This window comes from Nannospalax galili, unplaced genomic scaffold (assembly GCF_000622305.1).
Source record: "Nannospalax galili isolate Female #2095 unplaced genomic scaffold, S.galili_v1.0 scaffold106, whole genome shotgun sequence".
In the NCBI taxonomy this organism is placed as follows: Eukaryota; Metazoa; Chordata; class Mammalia; order Rodentia; family Spalacidae; genus Nannospalax; species Nannospalax galili.
Genome location: NW_008354872.1, coordinates 62,425 through 87,387, shown reverse-complemented (window position 1 = coordinate 87,387; position 24,963 = coordinate 62,425).

Genomic DNA, 24,963 nt, shown 5'->3' with positions numbered 1-24,963 from the left:
CCATGTCGTGCAATGCCTCAGAGGTCAGAAGAGGGCTTCAGATTCCCCTGGAACTGGAGTCAAGGATGGTTTGTAGCCTCCATGTACATGCTGGGAATTGAACCCGGGTCCTCTGCAAGAGCAGTGAGTGCTCTTAACCACTGAGCCATCTCTCCAGCCCCACATTTTTAGTTTTTAAGAGTTCTCCACACTGCTTTCCATAGGGGCTGCACCAGTTTGCAATCCCACCAGCAGTGAATGAGCATTCCCCTTTCTCCACATCCTCACCAGCATTTGGTATCATTTGTTCTCTTGATTCTAGCCAGTCTGATTGGGGTAAGGTGAAACCTTAAGATGGTTTTAATTTGCATTTCATTTCCCTAACGATGTTGAACACTTTTAAGATGTTTCTTATCCATCTTTATTTCTTCCTTTGAGAACTCTCTGTTTAGATCTTTAGCCCATCTTTTAACTGGATCATTTGCTTTCTTGCTTCTTTGTTTTTTGAGTTCTTTATATATTCTGAATGTTAAACCTCCGTCAGATGTGTTGCTGGTGAATATTTTTTCCCACTCTGTAGGTTTTCTCTTCTCTTTCTTGATTGTTTCTTTTGCTGTACAGAAGCTTTTTAGTTTAACGAGGTCCCACTTGTTGATTGTTAACCTGAATTCCTGAGCAATTGCTCTCTGATTTAGAAAATCCTTTCCTACACCTATATCTTGTAGGTTACTGCTAATATTTTTTTTCTAATAGTTTCAGGGCGTCCAGTTTCACATTGAGGTCTTTGATCCATTTGGAGTTGACTTTTGTGCAAGGTGAAAGATAAGGATCTGGTTTCATTCTTCTACAGGTGGAGATCCAGTTTTGCCAGCACCATTTGTTGAAGATGCTGTCTTTCCTCCATTGTGTGTTCTTGGCACCTTTGTCAAATATCAGGTGGCTGAAATTACATGTACTCAGGCTTAGGTCTTCAATGATGTTCCATTGATCTGTGTGTCTATTTTTGTGCCAGTACCATGCTGTTTTTATGACTATAGCTCTGTAGTACACTTTGAGGTCTGTACAGTAATCTCCCCAGCATTGCTCTTTGTGCTCAGGATTGCTTTGGATATCTGGGATCTTTTACACTTCCATATGAATTTAAGGATTTTTTTTCTAATTCTGTGAAGTACATCATGGGGATTTTGATTGGGATTGCACTGAATCTACATATTGCTTTTGGTAGGATTGTCATTTTCACAATATTACTCCCAATCCATGAGCAAACCCTGACTCTAACTGGATGAGGAGATATCAGAAGCTGGGTGAATAGCACAGGTCTGTAATTCCAGCACTCATGAGCCAACCTGAGCTACATAGAAAGACACTGTTTAAAATTTCCTCCTCCCCACAAAGACCTGTATTGTCCCAAAATGTCAATGTCAATAGAAAATGAAAAAAGGTCTGGAAGAACTGTTCTAGATTAAAGGACAACAAAAAGTCATGTAACAAAATGGAATTTTTGATTCTGGACTGGAGTGTGGGCTGAGGCCAAATGACTAGAAAGACATTATCAGGAAAACGTGTGCCAGCTGAAATTTATGCAGTGGATTGGTTAAGATTGTATAACTGTTACTTTTCTTTTTTTATTTAAAAAATTACATTGACTTATTTAGGTGGGGTGGCGTGGGGCAGAGTGAATGTGGAAGTCAGGGGACAACTTTCGGGAGTCAGCTCTTTCCTTCCACTATATGGGTCCCAGGGATTGAACTCAGGTCTTCAGGCTTGGCAACAAGTGCCATCACCTCTGAGCCATCTCACCAGCCCCTGCTACTTTTCTTGATGTCGGTCCCTATATTGTAGTTATATAATGTAGTCTTTTGATGATGCACACTGAAAACATATGGTTTAAGTTGTTGTTTACAGCTTACCTTCAAATATTGTTTGTCTCTGAGAAACAGGGTTTCCCTGTAGCCTCAGCTGGCCTGGAGCTCACTGTGTAGACCAGGCTGGCCTCAATCTCACAGAGATCCACCTGCCTCTGCCTTCCAAGTGCTGGGATTAAAGGTGTGTGCCAACATTCCCAGCTCTCTCAAATGGTTTGGTATGGCATTTTAAAAGGTCTGAATGGTAAGAATGGGCGAATCTAAACAAGGGACATAAAGGAGTTCTTTTTCCTAGTCTTTCCTGTACTCCTGAAATTATTCTCAAATAAAAAGTTAGATTTTATACATAAGCTTGACATCTGCAGGGGACCCTATGCGATGTATGTGTGGCCTTATGACCACGTTTCACCAAGGGGAATACCTGGGTGACAGACTTTTTAGATCCAAAAAGAAACTGTTTCCATGATGTCCAGAGGTCTGGAAGAGTGGGAAACGGGCTCAGCCTTGCAACTGCCACCCAGGAAACAGGCACAGACAGCCCTGGGCTACCAGCTCAGCAGGCTCAGAGCCCAGCCTTGAAAAGAAACCTGAAGATACATCCATGCTGCCAGAAGGAAAGGAGAGCCTTCTTCCCCTGGAGAGGAAGTGGGTGTTTCTGAGTGATCAGGAACACTCCCTTAAGATCCTGTCAGTTAGGAAAGCAGATCCTGGGACTAAGGATAGGGCAGTAGCTGCACATAGAGAAACATGGCCAAAGGACCAGCTCCCCTCCTGGAGCCAGCAAGGGGCAGATGACTCCCCAGGACTCAGGTGCTGGGCACTTCTGAGGTCATCTCAGGTCACATCTCAGTGACATCAGTGTCAGCAAGGATGTGCTGCATGCCTGTCTGCAGCCAGTGCTGTGCTACATTTTTGTTTTGCCTCTCAAAGCCCCAATGAATTACTACTGCTACCCACACCGTATTTTACAGACAGAGCCTCAGAGAAGTGAAACACCATCTCCAAACACCCAGGTGCATTAAGTAAAGGACTAACAGCCAACACAGACTGGTTGCACTTGGGAGCTGCTGTGCCCTTCCCCAAGGGTTTTAGCCCTGAAACCCAACATCTCAGTGCAAGTCAGGCCAGGATGCTGCTGTCCCATGGAGAGCTTGTAGAGTCACAGCTAAGGCCCATTTGGGGAGAGATGAGTTCACTCCCTCTGGTCCCTTCCCTTCTCTAAACCCTACTCCACGCACCTAGAATTTCCTACCACCTACCTCCTCCCAGCAGATCTTCCCTCCCAGACCTGCTTCACTATCACAGCCCATCAGGATTCTCTTCCTACAGCTCCTGTCATTAAGCTGGCCATGGTGGCACACACTTTTAATCCCAGCACTTTGGAGGCAGATTTCTGTCAGATTGAGGCCAGCCTGGTCTATATAGCAAGTTCTAGGCCAGCTGGGGCGGGCTACAGGGAGACCCTGTCACAAAAAAACCCAAAAACCAAACCAAAATAAAAATCTCCTGCCATTATGTCTCTCCTCTCTAACAGAGCCACACAACTCTGTGGGTTCCACTCCCTCCTGATGATGTCATTCTCTCTGATGACATCACTCCCTACTTAAATACTTTCAAGGATCCTCAGCACTTAGACTGCAGACTGCTCTCCAAACCCTGGCACCCCTGACTCCCCAGGGTGTGGATGTATCCCAATGCTCTCTCCTCACTTCCCCACCACCTGCTCTCCAATGCTTGTTTATCTGTTTCCTCGAAGTGAAACCATTTCCTCAAAATCTTCCTGACTTAACCCATCTTGGCTATGACGCTCTCTCAGTGGTTTCCCTTCAATCAGAATGACTGTTTCTATTCCACGTCATCCTTGTCTACTTAACGCTCACCTTGCTGTACCTTGACTTTGAATGAAACACTGATACGTCGTCTCCTTTACAGAGAGCTTTGGGAGACAGCGAAGGGCCAGGCATCACAGCACACATGCACTTAGAGGCTGAAGCAGGAACAGTGTGCGTTTCAGGCTAACCTGGGTTACATAGAAAATTCTAGACTTGCTTGGGCTACATAAAGAGTTTAAAGCCAGCCTGGGCTACATAAAGAGTTCAAGCTTGTCCCCCAAAGCCAAAACTAAACCAAAATGAAATACACCAAAAGAAACAAAACAACAACAAAAACAGAGAGAGAAGGCAGTGGAGCCCCTCAGTCTGCACACGCTGAGAAAAATTCTCAGTTGCTGTTACTGAAAGAATTAAAGGGAGCTGCCAGGAGTTGCCTCATATCAGAATCCTGACTGAAGGCTTCAGAGTCCAACAGCTTCAGTGCTTATAGCTACATTAGCCTCACTTGCTATCAGACGGCAGAATGGAGACAGGGACTTCCCCTGTGACTGAGTCAGGCTGGTCCTGCTATCGCAGGGAAGGGGCTAGATGCTGATCTGGGTTGGTATTCCTTTGAGAGGCTGTCATCTGAGCTGGACATACTGCAAGTGACGGATCAGGACACCGGTGGCAGGGCTGGAGAGATGGTTCAGTGGTTAAGAGCACTGGCTGCTCTTACAGATGCTGGTTTGGTTCCCAGCATCCACACAGCAGCTACCAACTGTCTATAACTCCAGTTCCAGGGGATCCGATGCTCTCTTCTGACTTCTTTGGGCATTGCATGACATGGGTTCACTTACATGCAAGCAATACACTCATACACATAAAATAAAACTAAAGAATAAAATATTTTAAAGAAGCACAGCTGCTGCACCTAGGCTGAGCATCCAGGAGACGGCTCAGCAGCTACCACCTCAACCTTAACTGTCTCATCAGTGAAAACTACTTGAGTTCTTTGGCTCTACTGTGTTTTATTCATTTTATCTTATTTTCACAAACCCTGTGTGTGTGCAGGTACACATGTTTGTATGTATGAGTGCAGGCACATATTGTACATGTACAGAGGTCAGAGGACAGCCTTGGGTGTGGGTCCTCACCTTCTACCTTGTTTGAGGCTGGGTCTCTTGACTGCTGCATGTACCAGGATAGCTGGCCTTCCAGTCTCTCTCCCATCTCCTCCTGCCTCGGCCTCCTATTTCCCAGCAGGAGTGCTGGGATTACAAATGTGCATGCTACTAATTGGCTTTCATGTGGGGTCTGCAGATTTGAACTCAGGCCTTCACACTTGAGTGGCAAGTGCTTTACTCATTGACCCATCTCTCAGCCTGATTTTCACTGTTTTTCATGATTTTTTTATGAGAGAAGGGCTATGGAATGTCGAATGTCTTGAGTTGTTTTAGACTAGTGTCCAACCTTCTTTCATCCCATGCCGGCAAGGAAAATGGCCTTGATCCTTAAGACCATATATTTTGTTTTGTTTTTCATGACAGAAAAAAGAAAGGTGATATTTCATTTCAGATTGTAGTAAACACGGATTAGAAACCTCCCAAGTTCTTTTCTAGTTTCATATAACTGGGAAGAATGAAGCGCGAGTCAGGGAGACAAACATTTGAGAGTGATGTGTAGCTTTAAAGAATGTTTGCGCAACCCAGGTAAGAATCATTCCCCACTAAAAGGTCCCCATCACCTGTCCCATCACCATGTCACCCTGCAGAAGGTCAAGTGGCCTTATGCACTGGCTAATTCCCTGCATTCCTGATCAAGGGGCCCAGGGGGTAGGCAAAGACACTGCTGTCACAACAGCTGGTGGCCAGAGGGGATTAGGACCAGAGAACTGTGTTGCAGGGATAATTCAAACACCCCAGCCCTTCTTTCGAAGACTGAGAAACAGAGGCTTGGGGCTTCATCCATTCTGGACAGAACTTTAGGAAAAGATACCATCAGGTAGACTGAAGTCTAGCCATCTTTAAGATGTGACCTCCTAGGACATTTACATTGCATATTCTCCTCTATTACATCTGTCAGCAACCTGCTGGGTAGGAAAGGCTTCTCTTCTGAAGGCCGAGTTCCTGCCCTAGCACAGCCACTGGCTTGCTAGGGAATCTTGGGCAGATAACTTGCCTTCTCTGGTCTCAGTTTCCTCATTTGTAACATAAGGGTGGTGGGAGTAGGCTGTCTGGGAGCTGGGCCTAGATTCCTTTGCCACACACTCAACAATTCCAAGCTAGGTAAGAAAAACAGCATGATTCCCATTTTACAGATAAAGACAATTGAGGCTCACTGAGAAGAAGCATCTTGGATGGGTCTGAATGCCCTGACATCACAAGGAAGGCCCAGTGTGACATGGTTGCCTGTGGATGTTTGTACTCCCAACAAACTGCATGATGGGCAAAGGCACCATGTGAGAAAGGGGCTCCAGGTGGGGTGGCTGTCTGTGCAGCCCATGCTCCTGGGCAACCCTCGTACTGCACGCACGCTCTCTGTAGAGATTCACTGAGTCGCTTTGTTGATTCTGTATAGCCGTGGTTTCCATCACTTAGAGAAGACACCACAAGCAGACAGGAGTGAGCCTGAAGGCAAGAACACAGCCATCTCTCTGAGGCACTGAAGCAAAGAGCCTGCTGATGGAGGCAGCTGAGAAAGGTCTGCGCTGAGACACATCCCCACCAGTCACCTGAGCCACCGTAACAGTGCAAAAGAAGAGAGGCTCTGTCCTGGCCCGCCAGTCACCAGCTTCCCTGAAATGGCTTCTGCTCTTCTGTCTAGAATCCCTTGCCTCCTTGTCTCCACCAACTGGCATCCCTCTGGTCCTTCATGACCAAGTGATGCCACTGAGTCATCTTTTCACTTGGATACTCTCTACTCATCTGTGGCTTAGGGCACCATGCTTTGAGGAGTGGCTGTGGATGGCCAGCCTCTTGCTTGGCCTCTGCCTGCCCTGGTGACTCCTTGCAGGGGAAACATGCATCGTGCATACCGAGAGAGCCAAGAGCAAAGCCTGTTGTGAAACGTCTTAAAATCCACAAAAGTGACCCCAGTAGACTTGTGTTCAAAATCAGTCATCTTTCAGGTGAGGGAACTGAGGTCTGGTGTGAGCCTCCAGTGCAGTCTTTTCAGGGCTTAGAAGATGGAGAGATGTGGTTCAGGCTCTATTAGCCTCTGGTTCAGGGATCTATTCCTTTGTAATGATGTCGAGTGACAAAGGGCATGCTTTTCTGGATGAAATGTGTTTGTTTTTAAAGACACAAACAGAATTTGGATTCTTTCTGGCTATTCTCTAGCTGATACCAACAAATTCCTACCTTAATCTCATGCCCATCTTAGTTGGAATGCTTCTTTTAAATTCATCCTGTTTCTTTTTTAAACCCTCCTTCCCAGATTTAAGCCTGAACCACCCTTGAGATTCATAGTTGTAGAGCTTTTTTTGAGCGTCTTACTTTCCCAAGGGAAAGACAGACAAGAAAATGCAAGTTACCTCCCATAGCAAATCCTTTCTGTCTTGCAGAGCCTCAGAAAGGTGAAGCAGCCAGCGTCATCACGTCTTTGTCGTCTGGCAAAGTGTGAAAGGGCTGAAGCAAAAAGACAGACCAGAACACCTGTGGCCATTATGAAAGCCGAAGCCACCTCCCAGGCCTGCGTGCTTTTCACTCAGCGTTTTCGGCACCTGTCAGCCAGGGCTGAAAACCCAGTCACGGAGGACCCAAGCGGGCTCAGAAGAGTTGACTGAGGAATTAGGAGGATTTTGTAATAAGCCCATCCGTTCTGTTGCATTCAATATCTTCCCTCTCCACACAGTTCAGGGTAACTGCACTTTAACATGTGCCAGTCTGAATGAAGAGGCAGGCGTGCATGGAAGGTGGAAGGGACAGAGACTGGGACCCCAAAACTAGGGCTTGAATTCTGGACCTGTCCCTTGCTAGCTGTAAAGGACTTGGTCAAGGGGGTGTGGAGAGATGGCTCAGTGGTTAAGAACACTGGTTGTTCTGTGGGTTCGAATCCCAGCATCCACATAGCAGCTAACAACTGTCCGTAACTCCAGTCCCAGGGGATCCGACAGCCTCTTCTGACCTCCGCCGGCATTGCAGGACACGGGTGCACTTACCTACATGCATACATGCATACACATAAAATACACCCATATACATAAAATAAAAATAATAAATAAAAAAATTTAAGTTAAAAAAAAAGCTGGGTATGGTGGCGAACGCCTATGTAGTCCCAGCACTTGGGAGGCAGAGGCAGGAGGGTCTCAGTGAGTTCCAGGGAGCCCCCCCCCGTCTCAACTCTTTCTATATATAGCTCCTCACCAGGACCACATGAGAGCAAGGTTTTTAAAAATTATTAGTCTTTGGGGGCTGGAAAGATGGCTCAGCGGTTAAAAGCACTGACTGCTCTTGCAGAGGACCCTGGTTCAAGTCCCAGCACCCACATGGCGGCTCCGAACCGTCCTTAACTCCAGTTCCAGGGGAATCTGAAACCCTCTTCTGACCTCCGCGGCATTGCACAAGGGTGCACTCGCTTACATGTAGGCAATACACTCATACACATAAAATAAAAATAATAAATAAAATATTTTTTAAAGTGCCTGATTTCTGAAACTAATACACTTAAGAAATATTTTATAATTTAAAAACAGCACCAATATAAAAGAATGCAGGCAATCTCCTGAGGTTTGTTGTAATAGAATTTAACCTGTACTTTATTAGAATCAAAAACACTGCCAATATCTATCAAAGTCATAGATTGGAATTAATGGCAGAATGTGTCAATGATTGTGACATCGTAGTTGTCACTGCTAATGTATATAGTAGAAATGTATTTTCTTTTTTTGTTTGTTTAAAAAAAATTTTGGCCAGGTGTGGTGGCACATGCCTTTAATCCTAGCACTTGGGAGGCAGAGGCAGAGGCAGGCAGATCTCTGTGAGTTTGAGGCCAGCCTTGTCTACATAGTGAGTTCCAGGACAGCTGGGGCTACAGGAAGCCCCTGTCTTCCTCTAGCCCCAGCCAACCTGGAACTTGCTATGTGGACCAGACTGGCCCCTATCTCACAGAGATCTACCTGCCTCTGCCTCCTGAGTGCTGGTACTAAAGGAATGTACCAACATGCCCAGCTGTGTTTTTACATTTGTATTTATTTACTTTTATTTTGTGTGTATGAGTGGTTTGTATTCATGCATGTAGGTGCATCATGTGTATGCAATATCTGAAGAGTCCAGAAGAAGGCATTAGCGATCCCCGGAACTGGAGTTACAGAGGGTTGTTAGCCACCATGTGGGTAGAAACCTAGGTCCTCTGCAAGAACAGCCAGTACCCCAGTGCCCTTAACCACTAAGCCATCTTTAGCCTCTTCTTTTTATTTTATTAAGATAGGATCTTGCCAGGTGTGGTGGCACACACCTTTGATCCCAGCACTCAGGAGGCAGAGGCAGGCGGATCTCTGTGCGTTCAAGGCCAGCCTGGTCCACATAGTGAGTTCCAGGACAGGTAAGGCTACAGAGAGACCCTGTCTCAAAAAGACAAAAAAAAAATTTATCATCTCATCTCGCGTGTGTGTTTGTGTGTGTATGTGCATTATCATTTTGGGGGGGGGGGGAGATAGGCTCTCACTCTGTAGTCCGGGTCGACCTAGAACTCACATGTAGCTCCACCTTGACTCAAACTCAGAACAGTCCTCCCAAGTGCTGGGAGGTATATTTTCTACAATGGCACTACCCCAAACTAAGTTCCACGGGACTGTGTCTCTTAGGAAGAGATCCTGCATGTTACCTGAGAAAAAGTTCAATGGTCAGATGCATCAAGTTAAACTAGAAAGCGTTCAGCAGGCCCACCTTCCCATGACTTCTTAGAGACTCAGGTATATGAATTTTCATGGTCAGTCTCTGAGAGGAGTATGCAGTCTGCAGCCTCTGTCTGCGTGGAGCATTCAGCAGAGAGTCTTCTTTGTCCCCACAGAGACTCCTGTAGGGATGCACAGTGTCACAGGCATGCAGAGACTGTCTCTACCTTTTCAATTTTCAGTTTCGAGGCCGTGAAGCAGAGAGTTTGTCTATCTCTGTTGTAACAAAAGGGGTATTTTATGAATTTGAAGCCCATGCACAAATCACAACAAATCATTTCAATGAGTCATGTTTCACAGAACCCAACCCCAGTTCCCACCCTTGGTTTGCGTCTCATCCTGAGCCATTCGGCTCTGAGGAGACACAAAAAGACCAGGGGGGACATTTGAGTTCTATCGAAGGTTCCAGGTCTGGCTCTCCTTCATAAAGTGGCTTAGGAATGACAGGTAACCCTGCAACTCCCCCATGCCCTCCCCCCACATGCACACCCTTTGCTGGCATGTGAAGCGTGCTTAGAAAGGGGAAGAAAATCTCAAGCCACAAAACCCCACATTCCTTTTAAGGGCTGTCTGTGTACACACCTTGGACCTTTGACTCCCTTTCCCTGGGGAATGGGGGATTTGGAGGCCTCGAGGGGGGCTGCTGCAGTGTGGCGCTGACATGTTCTCATTTTGTGAGTTTAGCTTTTGCCTTCTTGGGACACTGTTACTTTATCTCCAAAACTGGGTTGATGAACCCCAGGCTTTGGCTAGCCTCATAGAATTCTTATAATGGCAAAACAGTTTCTCTTACTACTTTATCCCCAATTTAGCCAATCTTTGTCATCTCGTCAAACATAAGGCTTCCATTCATCCTAAAAACTACAAAATGACAAATATGATAACAACAACAACAACAACAAAAACCCAAACACAACCCTGGCAACATTTCAGATAGTTAACGTTCATAACACACGAGTCCTTATATAACAATTTTAAAAACAAGCCAGGCTTAGTGACTCAAGCCTGTAATCCCAGCTACTGGGGAAGCCGAAGCAGGATGACTCAAAGTTCAAAGTCAGCCAGGGCTATGGAGTGAGTTCAAGGGTAGTCTGGGCAACTTGGTAAAACACTGTCTCAAAAGAAGAAAGCATACAAAAAGGGCTGGGGATATAGCTCAGTGCTAGAGTGCTTACACAGTGTACATGAGAACTTGAGTTCAATCCCCTGTACCATGAAAATAAATAAAATAAATAAATAATAAATAAATAAAGTAATTGGCACAATCAAGAATGTGCCTTCATAGAAGAAATGGTACAAAAGGCTAATAAACTTTTTTGGTCAAATGTGGGGATTGAATCCAGGGCCTGATGTATGCTAGATAAACACTACCATGGTACTATGCCCTGGCCCCATATTTTTATGTTTATGCTCATTTTGAGGGTTACTAGGCCTCCTTTAGCTGATGTGTTTAGTATTTTAATAACAAAGTCTATATTTTAAAATGTCATATTCAGAGATGGGTACTCAGGTTTGATCAGAGTGACAGAGGCAAAGAACCCCATGGACTGCAGGAATCTGGTAAACCCATGGCTTCCTAATCACTTAATGACATGCCATGGCCCATTAAAATAGATGTTGTAGGTCAGGATACAGAGTGACTAGAACTTTCATGCACTGTAGACAAAAATGTCAATCAGGGAATCTAGTTTTTGGAGACAACTGGTTTTTACTGCTACAGCTAAATGTATGCTTTACCTATGACATAGCAATTGTGTTCTTAAGCATGCAGTTAGCAGAGTGTATACATACAATCACCAAAAGACATTGAAAGAATGTTTATGCCAGCTCAGATAGCCCAAGTCTGGAATCAGCCCACATGTCTATCAACAGCAGAAAAAGAAATAGTGATGTATTTATACAGAGGAATACTCTATGTGGCAATAGTAGTGAGTTGCTATATGCAATATGAATGAATTTCATTCTTGTATTGCTGAATGAAGAAATGCAGATGTAAAAACAAATGTATAATTCTACCTTATGAAGGTCCAATATCAGGCCAAACCAATTAGAAATTAGCAGTCAGGACTGGGATTTGTTTTTTTGTTTTGTTTTGTTTTTGTTTTTTGTTTTTTTTTTTTTTTTTTTGGTCTTTTTGACACAGGGTCTCCCTGTAGCCCCAGCTGGCCTGGAACTCACTATGTAGACCAGGCTGGCCTCAAACCCACAGAGACTTGCCTGCCTCTGCCTCCCAACTGCTGGGACTACAGGCATGTACTACCACACTGGCTCCAGACTGGGTTACTACTGGGGAGTAGATACAGTATCTCAGAGATGCTCCAGAAGAGGTTCTGAGATACAAAGTGTTCTCTTCTTTGATGTTGGTCCTGGCTATGAAGGAAGAGTCGGTGTGTAAAAATGCTTTAAGCTTTCCTTGTCTAACTTCGTATTTCTGTCTTCATGTTATACTTCAGTCAGAAGTCTATCAAAATGAGACTTTTTAATTGGTCATATTGTATTAAAAATACAGGTTGATAAAGGTACAAACTGTGTGCATAGAACGCCTCTAAGTGTTCCTCTTAGGGAGCCTCATATGTATATGCATAGCATCTTTATGTATAACATCCTACGTACACTGTCTTTATGTATAGCATCAGACCCATAGCATCTTCAGGGGGATTTAAATTACTGATTCTGGAGAGTAGGTGGGGCAGGGAGATTTTTTATTTGATGTTTTTATATCAAGTTCATATTTTTACTTGATGTTTTTATATCAAGGTGAGGTTTTAACTATGTACACATACACTCTCAATTCAATACATAAATAGAAAATCAGATTATAAAACTCATTTCTGTGAAAATAAGTGACACTGTGAATATCAAAATAGGCAATGACATTATGGTTATTTCCTTTTTTATAAGACCTCTATATTTTTTCAGTCTTTTGTGAATTTTTGCTTTTTCAGTGCTGGGGTTGGGACCCAGGACTCATTAATTAAGCTCTCTATTGCTGAGCTGCATTTGCAGCCAACACATGGCCCCAGAAACACATCATCGCCTGTTTTATTTTTTTATTTTTATTTTTTTTGAGAATAAGAGTAATTATAGTTCTGGTCCTTTTTTTTGTGGTTCAGTTTTTTTTTTTTTTTTTTAAATCAGGGATGCTGAGATGAAATTTGCATGGTGTAAAATGTGCTTATTTAATGCGAACAGTTCAGTGCATTTCACAAGGGTTTGTATATTGGTCAGCACTCAATCAGGACACATAACGTTTCCATCCTCCAGAAAATTCCTTCACATCCCCTTGTAGTCAGCCTCCCCCTCCTCAATAGCAGCCATGGACCCGAATTCTATTAGCCTAGCTTAGTTTGACCAGCGTTTGGGGCTTCCCAGAAATGGAAATTATACAATATGTATTCTTGTTTTAGATTTATTTGTACTTTCGTGTAAATCGTTTACGGCAATTTCTCTTTAAAATGAAGAACAACGTCGCAAGCGCTTACTGCTGTCTGATCAGCAGAGTGAGCCACATTGCCCACAGAAAATAACCTCGCACCGGGAGCTGCCGGGGACCCGGCGCGCCCCCTCCTCCCGGCAGCGCCCGTCTCAGGTGAGAGCCACCCGGCTTGCTGCCATTGTTCTGCGAGTGACAGCCTCCGGGGCAAAGGGAGCTGTCAACCTGAGCGCTGTCAACTGCAGACAGGAATTCCTTTCTTTGTCAGGCTGGGTGGTCTCCGTAGCTTCAGCAACAACCTGCACAAAAGATTTCGTTAAGCATCGTGTGTTCCCAGGAAAGCATCCCGCCACCCAGCGTCTGCAACCGCGCTCCTTTGTGAGGCTGGGAGGAGCCTGCGCGCTTCCTGGACCAGAACACATCCCCAGCCCAGGCCGGGCGAGGGCACGAGGAGGTCGGCCAGTGCCGGCCCGCCCCGCCCCGCCTGCATGCGGCGTTGCGTTTATGTCCACCACATCCTTAATGACATAGCTGGAAGGTCCCTTAGAGGCACCCCGGCCTTGGTCAACTAGAAGGAGTTCGGACTCAGGTTGAGGTCGCCAAGGTCGCACAGCATCAGGCCTGGGGCCAGGACAAGCACCCATGTGCCGACGCTTTTCTCCTTGGGGTTCCTTTTCCATTGCTCCCAGACTGCTTTTGTTAGATGACCGCCCCCCACGCACAATGCAAAGTGTCAATTTATTTGTAACTGTCCAGTAAATTAGGAGTACGCTTGGTGGGTCCTCCCCAAAGCCTGAGGCCGGTTTAGTTTAGTTTGCTGCCCTCTACTGGCTCTGGGTGATAACCACTGCCTCCGCCAGAGCCCCTACTGTACAGGCCTCGAACATGCAACCATGATTTCTAATTCTGAATCCAAAGAACAGCTTGTGGGTAATTTCATCACCATTTCATAGAGGAGGAAATTGAAAGCCATGGAGATAATGTAACCTGCCCAACTGACTGAGCTTGAATTCAAACCCGCCCCTGGGGACTCAATGATCCCTGGCCTCTTAGTGACATCATCTTAGTGATCCATCACAGTCCTTATACTGTCCAACACTTTCCCTCTAAGTGTCTGTAGATGCCTCAAAAATGTTACAAGGTGGGCATAAAATCCTTATTCATACCAGAGAGAGACTGAGGCTGGGGCACCTGTGATATGCTCAGTGTTTAGGGCTCCTACAAAGCCACGAGGTCCTCCAGAGAACTTCTTCCAGGGCCATTTTCATCCAGAGCAAGTATCAGGACGTGATGTGTTCCCACCCAGGAGATAGAAGGAAGAACTAAGTGACCTCTCTTCCAGGATATGGAGGGAAAGAGGCCCTGAGTAATCAGAAAAAAGACATAACTTCTTACTCAGGGAGAGCTCACATCAGCCTCACAAGGTTCAATAGATGCTGTGCCAGTGAGCCCTGAGGGTCAAATGAGTGAGTGAGCAAGTGACTGGGTGAATGGATGGATGGTCAGAGGTGGTGGGCAGGTGTATCACAAGGCGCTGGCTTTCCATTTAAGTGGAAGCATCCATTTCTGTTAGGCACGAGCAGTGCACAGGTAGAGAAGGCTGCATCTTTGAGAGCCAGTGCCACATCCAGGGATAGGCAAGCAGCATTAAGGGACCGTGATGGAGATGCTGGGAAGGGACGGCAAGACTGTTCATGTTCCCTGTCTTTGATGTCAACAATTACACACTGAAGGTTTCACACAAAACTCTAGGTTTCTAGCTGCTCTTTAACAAAGTGTAAGACTTGGCCTCACTAGGCCTGCTGCAGCCTGTCGCTGCTGCCAGCCTTCCTCCTTATTGTCCCCTCTGCACTGAAGATGATTGGCAGGTACCATTTCACCTTGTGCATGTGCCATTTTTCTTTTTATAAAGTAAAAACAATAGCCAGGCGTGGTGGCACACATCTGTAATCCCAGCTACTCAGGAGGGTGGGGCGGGACAACAATAAGTTCAGAGCCAGCCTGAGCATCATAGCAAGACCTTGTCTCAAAATAAAAATTAAAAAAAAAATAGGACTAGGGTTGAGGTTCAGTGGTAGAGTGCCTGTCTTATAAGCTCAAGGCCTTGAGTACTAGACTCAGGACCACAAAAGCAAAACAATAAAATCCCTAAAACATTTTCCTTATCAGGTATTTATTTAAAAAAAAAAAGGGGAGATCAAGAGACTTAATAGAGCCATGCATTTTAAGAAAGATAGGACACTTCATTAGAAATTAAACCTGGACGACTGATGAAGTGGCTCAGTGAGTAGAAATGCTTGCAGTACAGACTGATTGCCTGAGTCTGATCCCCAGAACCCATGGTGGAAGGAGAGAACCAACTTCGGAAAATTGTCTCTGACTTCCATATGTACATGGGTGCATGCCTGCACTCACACACCATCATAATCACACATATACACATACAACAACAACAATAATAATAAAATAAAGGGGGGGGGCTGGAGAGATGACTCAGTGGGTAAGAGCACTGGCTGCTCTTGCAGAGGACCTGGGTTCGATTCCCAGAGTCTACGTGGGGAACTATCAACCTTCCATAACTCCAGTTCCAGGGGATCTGACACCGTCTTCTGACCTCCATGAGCATTGCATGACACGGGTGCATTTACATACATACAGGCAATACACTCATGCATATAAAATAATAAATAATAACTAAAATATTAATAAATAGTAAATAAATAAAACTGGAATTATTGCACAATCCTCCTGGGTATATAGCAGTTTTGACCATTAGAATGTATGTGAAATGGTACATATACCTGATGTAGCCACTCCACAATGTATATATTCATCAAAACATGTTGTGTGAGTGCTGGGAACTGAGCCCTGGTCCTCAGCAAAAAGCAGTGTTTTTAACTGCTGAGCCATCTCTCCAGCCCTTTTTTTTTGAGGCAGGTTCTTTGCTATGCAGCTTAGACTGGCCTGGAACTCACTTCTGCCTCAGCCTTCCAAAGGGTTGAGATTACAGGTATGAGCCATCGTGCCCAGCTCAAAAAAGTTTTTAAAATAAAAAATTTAAAGCCAGGTGTGGTGGCACAGCCCTTTAATCCCAGCACTCGGGAGGCAGAGGCAGGTGGATCTTTGTGAGCTCAATTAAAAATTTTAAAGGGAGGAGCTGGAGATGTGATTCAGTTTGCAGAGTGCTTACTTTGAATGCCCTGGGTTCAGTTCCCAGCACCACATAAACAAGTTGTGAAGGCACATGCCTGTAGTCCAGCACTCAGAGGGGGAGGCAGAAGGATCAGAAGTTTGAGGCTACCCTCGGTTACATTTTGAGTTTGAGACCAGCCTGGGATACATGAAAAAAGGGAAGAAAATAGAACACAAATTTATCTGAGGGAGTGAAGGACCTTTATGTAATCAAAAGGCAAATGTGTTTTGCTGCCTTCCCCACAGCCCCTCCCCTAAAATCCCAGGTTGTACATGGCAGTGACTTTGACTCTTAGATTAGGGATAGGGGAGAGCTCTTTTATTTACAGATTCTGGTTTTAGGAGGACTGATTCTCTGGAACAGACCTTCCACCTTTCTGAGGCCCAGTTGTGGTCCTCACTCTGAGACACATGGTCCTGGGCCTTGATGCTGGACCTCTCCCATTACCAGCCACCAAGGGCTTTCCATTATTTTTCTAGTACTCTTCTACAGCCCCAGTGTGCCTTCACCTATAACATAGTTGAACTTCTAGAGATAAAAAGATCTGTCTGGGGCATTAAAAAAAAAAAGAAATAGAAAGTACTGTAATAACTAAACTGATATAATCCTTAAACTAAAAATATGTAATTATATCTTAGGATGTAAATTTAAAATTCTATATATCTACTATAACTTTTGAATACTGTTTACTGACAAAGTTGTGCTACCAAGCTTCAACAATGTGAAATTTGTCGCTGCTCCTATAATGTGAGTTGGGCATTCACTCCCTTTCCAAATTATACAAAGTCTTTCAATGTAATCATGTTACTTCTTAAAGAAAGAATGCTAATAATATATATATTTTTAATTTTATTTATTATTTTTATGTGTATGTATGTATTGCCTGCATGTAGGTAAGCGCACCCGTGTCCTGCAATGCCCACGGAGGTCAGAAGAGGCTGTTAGATCCCCTGGGACTGAAGTTAAGGACAGTTGTTAGCTGCCATGTGGATGCTGGGATTCGAACCTGGGTCTTCTGCAAGAACAACCAGTGTTCTTAACCGCTGAGCCATCCCTCCAGCCCCATAAAATATATTTTTTAAAAAGGCAAATGCGAGCTGGAGAGTTGGCTCAGTGGTTAAGAGCACTGACTGCTCTTGCAGAGGACCTGAGTTTGATACCCAGCACCCACATGGCGGCCATGCCCTTAATTCCAGTTCCAGGGGAATCCGAAGCCCTCTTCTGACCTCCGTGGCATTGCACGACACGGGTGCACTCACATACATGCACATACTTATACACATAAAAAATAAAAGTAATAAAATATTAAAAAAAAATTTTTTTAAAGGCAAATGCCTAGCTTGCCTGTTTGCTGTGGTTTAAATCTGAAATGTCTCAGACAGGCTTGGTCTCCAGTGGGAGGAAACTTTACAGGAAGGGCCCAGCTGGAGGAGTAGGTCACTGGGGACCTACTTGAAAGTTCTGTCTGGTCTCAGGTCCCTTCCTCTCTCCACGCTCCCTGGACACCATGATGTGCACTGCCCTTCTCCATATGTCTTTCCTGCCACAATAGTCTGAAACTTCTGAAACTGGGAGGCATATCCTAATGCCACCCTCACGTTGTTTAGACCAATAGGTTTCTGTCACAGCGATGGAAAGCCCAGCACAGCGGGTGCCGCCAGCTGGAGCCCAGGCTCCTTGCACTGGAGTCTGGTAGAGTCTTTGACGCTTTCTCATCTCTGCTGGTCAGACTGTCACCCTGTTGCCACTTCTGTCTTTAGCTTCTGAGATGTGGGGCTTCTGGAGCAGAATATGAGTGTAGTAATGGTATAACCGGAATGCTAGAGCTCCTGCCGGCCTGTCCCATTAAAGTCAAGCAGTGATAAGAACTGAATCTTAAAGTTGTGTTTTATTCAAAAAGCAGCTGGGCTGGAGAGATGGCTCAGCTGTTGAGTGCACTGGCTGCTTTTGCAAAGATTAGGTTCCCAGCACCCACATGGCAACGAACAACTGTCTGTAACTACAGTTCCAAGGGATCCAACACCCTCTTCTGCTCCCTGTGGGTATTACATGCATATGGTTCACTTACATACATAATGGCAAAAGAACTACACATAAAATAAAAATAAAACACTAAAAACAAAAACAAAAACAGCAAAGGGGCTGGAGAGATGGCACAATGGTTAAGAGCACTGGCTGCTCTTGGAGAGGACCTGGGTTCAATTCCCAGCTCCCACATGGTGGCTAACAACCATAAAATAAAAAATAATAGATGAAATATTTAAAAAACAACAAAGAGCAGGGGATCTGATAAGGTAGCAGATTAACATCTTAATATATTTTTAAATTACAGTTATTTGTGTGCATGTGTGTGCCGTGGTGTGCATGTGTGTGCCGTGGTACACATGGTCCTCCTTCTACCATGTGGGTTCCGAGGCTCAAACTCAGGTCAGTCATCAGACTTGGTGAGACGCACCTTTACCTGCTAAGCCATCTTTCTGGTCCCAGATTAGCATCTTAAAAAATATTTTATTATTTTTACTTTATGTGTATGAGTGTATTGCTTGCATGTATGTAAGTGCACCTGTGTTTTGCAATGCCCTCAGCGGTCAGAAGAGGGCATTGGATCCCCCAGAACTGGAGTTATAGACAATTGTTAGCTACCATGTGGGTGCTGGGAACTGAACCCAGGTCTTCTGCAAGAGCAGTCGATGCTCTTAACCACTGCACCATCTTTCCAGTCCCCAGATTAACATCTTAAATAACCCCGACAATCAAACAAAAACCAAACATGCCTTCCATCTCATTTCCCACCCATGAAGCTTTTTAGGGAAGGAGGGCACTGGTAAACAAAGGCAGTCAGTCATTCCAGAACTCAGTCTTACTCCTCTTGTCAGTCACACTAAGAGAGTCTCCCTACCCTCCCTCTCTCTTTTGGGACAGAGTCTCAGCGAGTTCCAGCTGGCCTGGAACTCACTATGTAGACCAGGCTGGCCTCTAACTCACAGAGATCCACCTGCCTCTGCCTCCCTGAGTGCTGGGATTAAAGACTGTGCTACCAGCCCAGCTCTGTGCCTCTCATTATCATCCCTCACACTTTTGGGTATTTGGGCTCAGATATTGTTTGAAACATTGAGTTTAGTTAGCATCTGTCAGTATCAACCTTGTACTACTCCGAGCCATTTGATCTGGTGGGAACAGGGGTTAACTCAGAATCAGCAAACCACTGACAGTGTGTACATGCTAAGCTGTTAATAATATGCTCGTGTAAATTCCTTGCTACCATATGGAGTACAAATGTGTCTTTATATAGAATATGAAAGTGCCCCTATCTGCCCTACCTGTCCCCATCACTGGGCCTGGCAGCCACTGACATGAGAAGGATGTCTAACTGTGAGAGTGAGAGTAAAATGACCTCACAGCCCACATCTGTGCTCTCTGCTCCAAGTAAGCCCCTTGGGGATGTGGCACCTAACCATGAATCCACTGGATTCCCAGAACTTTCTTGGTTGGTAGGGGTGGCTTGGCTCTTTCCTCTTCACCCTGGCAACACCAAGGCTCTTTTACTCTGTGGTGGTGTCTGGAACTTGTGTGGGCTCCAAATGTGTTCTGAGCATCCCCAAACAGCAAGAAGAGTGCTGCTCCGGGTCAGACACTCTCCGCCCTTTGTTCTGGAACCTCGGAGAGTGCATCATCTCTTTTTCCTTTTTTTTTTTTTTAAAGACAGGATCTCACTATGTAGCTCAGGCTGGCCTCAAATCTGTGGTCCTTCTATCTCAGCCTCTGGAGTGCTGGGCTTACAGGTGTGCACCGGCATGCCTGGCACATCATCTTAGTTATGCCACACTGTTCCCACTTGGTTTGTGGGACACTAAGTCCTTTCCATTGTTATTTCATGAGCCTGTCTCAAGAGAGATCTTCCTCTAGCCAAGATGAAAATCCCAGCCACCAGAGGCTAAGCATGGACCTGGGTGTCATCTAAAGTTCCTTTCATCACATAGAGACCTTGTCACCAAACACCCTAACAGACGATAAACAGAACTGAGACCTTTGCATTTAGTTCTCTGCTTCTGCCTTGAACTCATTGCTTCTACCCTCCAAGAATGGGTCTTGATTTTGTCAAAAGACACATTATTCATCTTTTCCAGGCCTATGTCATTCACAGATTTTGTAAGAACAATTTTCATATTTCACATGTTGATATTATATATCAATTTTGTATTCTTTTTACCAAGACAATTCATGAAAATTATGGAAAAGAGAAAATATACAAAGCATATGGACAATAAATATCCCAGATACATAAAAGGGAAAATAACCCAATCTAGAAGTGAGCAAAGGGCTTGAGTAGACATTCCTCTAAAGAGGATATACCAAGAGTCAATGTACATGAGGAAAGTCCTGCCCAGTGCTGTAGAGAGATGATGCTGTCAGTCTATGCAGAGGATGGGCTGGAGGAGATTCAGCTGGAGGACCAGGACACAGGCTGCTCAGGGAAGAGTCAGTGAGGACTGAACTAGGCCAGCAGCAGTGAGTCTGGAGAAGGGACTGAGGTAGACACACTCAGCCACTTTCTAGACATGAGGAAGACTGCAAAAACGAATGCATTCATTGATAAATATTTCATTTATTTGACAGAACTATTAGAGGAAGCATTTGTCAATAAATATAAGTGGGTTGTGGTTTGAAGCTATAACCTCAACTGTTATAAAGGTACTTGAAAGGAAAACTCCAATTAGTGGTAATAAGAGAATAGGAACCCCAAAACCTGTAGCCCCACTATGTAGACTGGAAGTGTAGCCTGTAACAGGTGAACCCTGGACCATATTCAATGGCCTTTACCTGGCCCATATTAGGCAACAGTCTTTTTTAAAAAATATTTTATTTATTATTTTTATGTGTATGAATGTACTGCCTGCATGTATGTAAATGCACTCATACTGTGCAATGCCCATGGAGGTCAGAAGAGAGCATTGGATCCCCTTTCCGGAACTGGAGTTATGGACAGCTGTTAGCTGCCATGTGGGCACTGGGAATTGAACCCAGATCCTCTGCAAAAACAGCCAGTGCTCTTAACCTCTGAGCTATCTCTCCAGCTCCAAATCAGTCTCTTTAAAAAAATATTTTATTATTTTTACTTTATGTGTATGAGTGTAATGCCTGCATATAGGTAGGTGCACCTATGTTGTGCAATACTCGCGGAGGTCAGAAGAGGGCGTCTGAGACCAGCTCTGTACTCACCATATGGTCTTACAGGTCACTTGACATTTCTGAGCTTTTGTTGTCCCATCTATGAATGGGGACTAGTAAATACACTCATTGAGTACTTATGAGGGTTATAGTCATTAGTAAATTCTAAATGCTTTAAAACCACCTTGTGCACTCAGGAGGCTAAGAGGATTGTGAGTTTGAGGCCAGCCTCATACATTCATACATGCATACATACATAAGTAGACCCTTCCTCAGAACAAAACAGAAACCTTGTGGATAGTCAGCATTATGTAAATGTTTGCTATTATTGTTAGTATAATAAATGAGGGACAAAGTCAGAAAACAATGGGAGAGCCATTCTAGACTGTTTCCTGTCACCACAGGAAGAGACAAGGTGGTTGGTTGTAAGGTTCTTCTTTGACCTTGAGCTTTCAGTGTTGGAGAGATAGGCAGCGAGGTTTATTGGGCATAATAATTAGATGTAATGAATAAAACAACTATTTGTTGAGCAGCTCCTGTGCCACATTCTATGTGAGGTCCTGGAGATGACCCAGAAGTTCCAAAGCTGGCACAGAGGATGTGTGGAGACAGCCAGAGAAGGGAGTGTGGAACAAGGCCCTCTAGGCCGAACTCAGGATCTGGAGATTTGGTATGGAAAGTACCTGACCTCGCTGGTCTGGGAGTGATGGAGGACTGGGGTTTCCAGAGTGGACAGTCACTTGTCCTTGACCCTGTCCTTAGTTGAAGCATTTAGTGTTAAGGTTCGGATAGCCCTGCCCCCTCACCAACAGGATCCCAAGGACTTCTCATGCTCCTGAGAAAAGGGAACCTAGCTGATAAGTACCTTGGTCTTTGAAGTCAAGAGGAGCAGACTTTTCTCCACTGTTTGGCCAACACAGCAGGCTTCACCTTTGATCTCTGAAGAGGACACGTTTTAATAGTCCTGCTCTCCCACTCCTCCCCAACTTTTAAAAAAATACATCTTCCCGTCTTCTGCAGGAAGCAGAAGCCTCCCTTTTAAAAGATCCCAGCTCAAGACCCGGGCAGACATTTTCCCTGCCCAGAAGGGAATCTGCCCGATGTGTTCCTTTGCTAATAAACCCTATTTTGATGGAGTTTTAGCTGTGCCTCGGTGCCTCATCATCCATTCACTCGTTCTCTGCCAACTTTTTACCTATCATTTAGATCCTTCCTGGACTGCTCTCGGAAAAACAATCCTTGGGAGTCTACAAGAGATCTTCTAAGTCTCCCTGAACACATATTTTGCCTAATCAGTCACAACTAAAAGCAACTGCACATCCTCTAACGAACCCTCACAGCCTAAGTCAACACTGTGGAGCTCAGCTCTGTTGTTGTAGCTCTGTCCCAGAAAGACGAAAGACCCCCTCCTTGGTGGCATGTATCCACAGATATTCTTCTACTGCGGACACCAATGACGTTCAAAGTGACCACGTTTAGGAGTAAAGCCCAGTGTAATCAGAGGGAAAATTAAAAGAAAAAAGAATGCCTCACACATGCAGCAGTTACCAGATAATAAAGATGAACATGTTCCCATCCTCATCCCAGGTCAAGAGAACCCAGTGATGTATGTGAAGAGCAGGCCCTGGCAGGAAGCTCAGCCAGGCTTCTCACCCGCTCCCTAGTTTCCATTTTTCTATGCCTGCTCTCTTTTTGGCTCAGTTGGGGCTTTCAATGCTTTCTGTCCTTTGTGCAGTTTCCTCATGGAGTCAGACTCTGTAGATCTGGAAGCTGAGGCGGAAGCTGAGGCCGGTATATTGCAGGAAGTGGATGTAGTCATGCTTTCCTGGAGTCAGGGTGGGGAGAGGCAAGTTCACAGGCCCTGGTTTGTTGTCTTCGCCTCTTTTCCTTCTGAATGCCCCACCAAGGTGACTCACGTGCTTCGCTCTGGGCAAGCCCCACACACAGCCTTTGTCACTGTGGGGTGTACAGATCAGGGCACGTACTCCTTTCCTTTCTGGGGAGGGAGTCTGGTTAGAACTTGGTTGAGATGCCAGCTCACTGTTTAAATCCAGTTCTGTGAAACTCCCTCACAAAGGTCCCTGCACTAAAGGAGAGGAAGTTACCTGCAAAAGGAAATCTAACAGGTTGCCAGGAGTCCTGAAGCACCATAAAGTATTCAAACTGTAGCTGCAGCCTGCCAGATTCAGACTGGAATGCTTTGCTGGCCAGAAAGTTCTGAGGGCTGATCTCTCTCAGAGGTAACTTTGGGGGACATTGTTACCTTGTTCTCTAGAGACACTCCACGACCTCCATGCCAGAACTATGCCAAATCTATGGAGGTTATCAAAGGTACCTGGGGGTAGGGGAGTGTGGCTTTCTAAAACTCTGAGGCTCAGCTCCCCCTCTGGCTGGTGACATCAGATTCTCCCAACTGGGGCCTCAGTTTCTATATTTTTCAATATTTCCCAAGATGCGTCTAATGTTCAGCCAAGTTTGAGAACTTGCAATCTGGATCTTAACTATTTAGAGCTACCAGTGGGGAGTGTTCTGGAAATGTGTATTCTGCTTCCTACCACAGACCTACTAACTCAGAATCTGCATTTCACCAAGATCACCAGGTGCCTCATGTGCACATTGAAGCTGGGGAAGTGGTCACCTTTCTTGAAAGATAGGCTGCTCTGGCAACAGTAGGCCCCAAGTCTCTGCAGCCTCTGGAGTTGATTGACAGTTAATGCCTTTTAACAGAGACCTTCACTTTCCAATTTGTTGGAGAGACAGATCTAACCAGGTTCATTAACTTTAGTTTACAGATGAGACAACTACAGCACTGGATGGGAGTCAGCAAGAATTGAATAAAATTATTGTAGTAAGATATACATAGAATAAAGTTTGCCATTAGTGACATGCAATGCATTCATGCAGCCATGCAATCATCATCACTAATTCTGGAATTTTCATCACCTCAAAAGGAGGCCCCACATCTATTAAGCCTCCCCTTCTTCCAGTCCTTCTTTCACCTCATGCCCTGGCACCGCTAATCTGCTTTCTATGTAATAGGTTTGATTATTCCATGGGTTTCATAGGAATGCATCCATACAATATGGCGTTTTATGAATGGCTCCTTTCCCTTAGTGTTTTCAAGTTCATCCATGCTGTCGCAGAGACCTGTGCTTCATTATTTTTCACAGCTAATTAATAGTTCATTGTATGGCAATACCCTGCTTTGTTTATCATCCCTTGGTTGATGAACATTGGGGTAGTTTCCAGCTTTTGGGTATTGTGAATGGTACTGCTCGGAACATGGTCCCTGGCATACTACACCAAGATATGGGGAGCAGCAAAATTTCTTTTCCAATGCTGACCTGTCATAGAAGGCTTTCTAGAACTGGAGGTGTCTTCAGTGTCTATGATGGCCATTCTGTTGTTGCTGGGCTGTGCGGTGGATTCTCACCCACACCCAGCTGGTGTTAGCCAAGTCTGAAAACTTGTCAGAGCTACTGTTTCCCACTTTCCTCTGTGGCCTGTTTTCTTGTGCCTGCCTGCCTTCCTTCCTTCCTCCCTCCCTCCCTTCCTCCCTCCCCTCCTTTCCTTCCTTCCTTTGGTCTTTTTGGTCATTGTGGCCCCAGCTGACCTGT